The sequence below is a fragment of the Neophocaena asiaeorientalis genome, unplaced genomic scaffold (genome assembly GCF_003031525.2).
Source record: "Neophocaena asiaeorientalis asiaeorientalis breed wild unplaced genomic scaffold, Neophocaena_asiaeorientalis_V1.1 scaffold14, whole genome shotgun sequence".
NCBI classification, from domain to species: Eukaryota; Metazoa; Chordata; class Mammalia; order Artiodactyla; family Phocoenidae; genus Neophocaena; species Neophocaena asiaeorientalis.
The window spans coordinates 13521105-13525792 of NW_020175192.1; positions in this window are offsets into that span (position 1 = coordinate 13521105).

Sequence of the window (4688 nt, forward strand, 5' to 3'; positions counted from 1 at the left end):
GGAGACGCGAGGTCAGATGATCTCCCAGCGGGGATCTAATTGGCCTCTCCGGAAGAAGGGCCTGGCTTGTAACCGAACAAAGCCCGAAGGAGCCCAGACCTACCTCGCCCCACTGGTTTCTCCGCCGGACGACCCCGCACCTGCCGCGGACTCTCCCCATATCCCTGCTTCGTGGGTGCTCTCCTGCCGGGCAGCAGGCTTCGCGGGACTGAGGCCCAAACTGCTCACCCTTCCCGGACATAAACGCCCACCTGAGTGGGGACCCGCCCCCTCTTCCTGGCCCCTGGGAGCCTCCCGGTGTAGTGTAGGTGCTCATCTGCGTTTTCTCTAGTTTATGCCCAAGTTACAGATGGACACGTAGAGGCAGAGGGCTTGGGAACGCGCAAAGTAAGTCTGATGACTTTGTGACTCCCCAAGTCTAGAGTAGGTCAACTTTAGGAACAAAATAACTCTACTCACCTACCTGACGCGACTCCCTCCAGAGTGTAAGACAGTTTTCCCTGGTGCCAAATTACTGCTGCTTTTCTGGTTTAACCCCGCCCCCTCCACCATCTCGAGGGAGGAGGCCCACAGGTTCCTCTCCACATCTCATTTACTGCCCAACAGCTGGCTAAGGCCTATATTTGGCATTTTAAAAGAGAAAACACCAGGTGAATGTTTTTCACAGGAAAGTCATATCACTGCAACCCAAGCAAGGTCTGCAGTTTTGCCCACAGAAGAGAAGGAAAATGATCTGGTTTTTGTATAATGGGTTATATTTCCTTTAAACTTGGTGGTAGCGGGTTTAAAGCTCTCCGTTGAAAATATTTATAGATTTGATTATAAGGTACTAGATTTTTAATGCTGTCCTTTTTCAAATGGTTAGAAACAATGGCCCAGAGAGGGAAAGTTATTTGCCCAAAATCACACAGCTAATAATATACAAACGTTTTAAGATCACTTTACTCGCATTCCACTATTATTAGATCTTAGATAAAAATATTTCACATGAGATTTTCAAAACGGAGCTAAAGGGATTCAACCTGAGCATGCTATATCTGAAACTGGCTAATGTTTAATCAACATCCCTCTTTACAGAGACAGGCAGTTAGGCTCAAAACTGCTTTGAGTTACATGTGTTTCTACTACATAATTAGCAAATCTCACGACTTCAGAGACGTAGATACACTGCCCCCAAGACAACATCCACATTGAACCTGAAAGAGATTGCCAGCTGAGACCCAAGGAGCAAGTCCTAGTCATCTGAAGTGTGGTTTATTCGGATTATTGATTCACAAGCACAACCTTGAATCTAATTCTAGACCCCTGAATTACTGCCTTCCCTCCATAAACAGAAGAATGACATTAGTCAGATGCCCACATACTCATCTGAAACTTGAAACCATAAGTAGTAAAACAAATATCCATATGCCCATGGACATTTACTTTTGTGATGTATTCCTATCCTAAGAGCCGCTTGCAAAATGTACAATAGTAATGAATACATGTGTTCATGATTACCCAAAAAAAGTATAAGTTGATAAACATGCTTATGTTTCTTATCAAGTATAGTTCAAATCAGGTTTTATTAGGGAATTTCCCCCAAAAGTAAAATATATGGTTCAGAAAATAATATGAAGCATCATTTGTCCTTTGGAATTTCTTTCCCCAATAAATGTGACAAATAGCCATATCTGATTCTGGTGTGAAATAAAATAGTACAATTATGATAATGTGAAGGGGGAAAAATGGGACTGTAGGAGGAATCTTGCCGTGTTCTCCTTGGCATTTGTGAATGGTTATAATTCCCGTTTGCTCGTTTATACATTTACGTAACTGGTTCTCATTTATGTAACTTATTTATGTAAGAGGTTGTACTGCCTCTGTGGCCTTTGTGTGCAGCACAATTTCCCTCTGAATCAGGAAGTCTGGGGCAAAACGATCACTGACTCTAAGACCGGTCACTTGTCTGTCATGCTATGCCACCAAGAGGATATGTACTTTGATGCGACTGCTTTTTAAATTCAGAGGAGAGAAAATTAGTATCTTTCTTCATTCATTTTCTAAAATTTGGACTTTGGTCTCTGACTCACCCAGCAGGCTGCCATGGAGGAGAGGGAATCCTGTGGGGGAAAAAAAAAAAAATCCTCCGGGCCAAGAGGAATAGGATGGGGTGAAACTCTCCTCTCTTTCCCTTCCAGCGTTACTTCTGTCTTTGCTAACAAAGTAGTAAAATCATGAGATTTGTATTTCATTTCAGTTTTTTTGTGTTGTCTTCTAAAATAGATCAGTTATGTAAGAGAGTAAGAAGAAAAGCATATCTATTTCCTAATTTGGAAAATGCTTATCACCATCATTCCCTGCGTATCCCTGCCTTCCCCCGCCCCACTGCACCAGAAAGAGACTTTTCCTGGTATAGTTAGATAAACTATTTAAGAATCACGTAACATAGTGCTTTTCCTGTGCACAAGTCACCTGAAGGTGTGTATTTGAACCCCTTTTTTTCTTTTTTTTTTTTTTTTACTGTGGGTGAATTTACCATTTGTTTCCTCACATTCTTACCATTAAAAAAACAGAAACTGAATTTAAGCTTAGAAGAGCCAAGCAAAATTATGTCCTCTTCCTGATTCATTTCAGTTGGTAACATTCTAGTCAATGCATTGAGAACAGTGAATTCTAAAATGAAACAATCAGTACATACCCAATAATAGCATATCAGTACATAAGGCACAGATGGAAGGGACTTTACAGCCACCTTGCGTACCCCTCGTTTTACATACACGAGGACTCTTAGACCTGAGAAACTGCTGCTTTAATAGAAGTCATACTAGAAAGGGAATCCAGAGACCTGGTCTTGACCACGTCTATGCCTCTATATCCAGGAGGAAATCCCCCGGCCTTGCTGAGCCTCGTTTGCCATCTGAAAAATGCTAGAAGTGGAACTCTCTTTCAGGTGCCTTCTGCCTCTGGAGCTGAGTCCTAGGGGTTGGTTTGAACACAGTGAGAGGAGGCAGAGAGTCTCCCAGACACAGGAACACAGCAATGTGACACCTGATGAAAATATAACAGCAGAAGGTGAAGGCTGCTGAGAAGAGGGATCAGAAGCACACTTGGGTGGTGCACGCCCAGCCCTGTCCAGAGGAGGGAGAACCATCTCTGGGACACGAACATCTGCAGTCACTGGATAGGGATCCCCCCATACGCCCCTCCTCGCCCCTTATATAAATCTGTGAGAGGCTGGAGGAGAGCCTGAGGGGGAGGGGAGCTGGTTATATAACGGGCATTTGTGGGGAAATTTATATAAGATGCTAAAAATATAGTATATGATTGCTATAATGGTGTTCTAAGTGAAGAGCCCTAATGAGGACAAACTGAGTAGGTTAAATAGAGGTGACGGTAAGTAGATGTCTAAACCCAGTTGCCTGCAATGACTACTGTCTGACCAAGTATACTACCCAGTATTAAAGCATTCTGTTATCCCCTTGGGGAACACTGTCGAAGTGCTCAAGGGCACCATTCTTAATTCTTTTCTAATACTCTGAAGAACCTAGAAATACTATGTAACCCATATTCTATTTTATTGGTAGTCAAATTGATAAAATGAATGCATTTCCCAGTATCAAGCTGTTAACTAGAAATAGACATAGGAAAAAAATCCCATACATTAGTTAAGAAGTTCTAAGAATTAACTACATATAAAGTCTCCTGGATTGTCTCTCCTCCTTTCTTGTCCCCCGACCCCTCACCTTAGCACTTACTGTCACCTGACATCATATATAAAAAATGTCTCTGTCCTCTAAAATGTAAGCTCCTTGAGAACTGGGATTTCTGCCCATCTTGTTCATCGAGGTGTCTCTAGCACTGAGGGCACTAGATAATCATTGCTGAATGAGTCACACACAAAGTAATGATATCACCTAATATTCTTCATTCTCATCAGTGATAAAAAGACATTTACCATTAACACCTAGGGCAATTTATATTCTTCACTTCTCCTTTCTCTCATATGTCCCATCGGGCTTGCCACAGAATCCTTTTAGTTCTGCTTTCAGAATATATACAGACTCTGACCCCTTCTCACTGTTCCCGCTGCTCCCCAAACCCCTGCCAGCCCCACCATCATCCTGGCTCAAGCTATCAGCATCTCTCCTAAAATAACGCAATGGGTCTTGGTATTCTTTAGGTAAGAGAAAAAATTTTGCAAGTGGAAACAGATACAGAGAAAAGTTATAATCAGCAAATATATATATGTGTACATGTATAAATAAATCAAGGAAACAAAGAAACAAACAGCCTAACATAGCAAATAAAGCTTTGATAATTTGAAAATTATAAAGCGCTATTCGTTTGGATAAGATCTAACATTATTATTACTATTATTATTTAGAAATGCTTACTAAACTCCTGGGAAAATCAGAAAGTCTTTGAACATTTGAGAAGACCTGGTAGGATGCCTACATGGGTCAAAAAAATCTTGGAGTCATCCTCAACTCCTCTCTTTCTCTCACACTTTACACATGGTGGGCCAGAAAATCCTTTTGGTTCTACCTTCAGACTCTGACTCCAACTCACTCTCCCCCTGCCACCACCCTGGTCCCAGCCACTAGCAGCATCTCTCACCTAGATTGCTGCCACTGGCCTCTGCTTTTGTCATGACACCCTTGCATTCTGTTATCAGCGCAGCAGGCAGCGTTATCTTCTCAAAACAT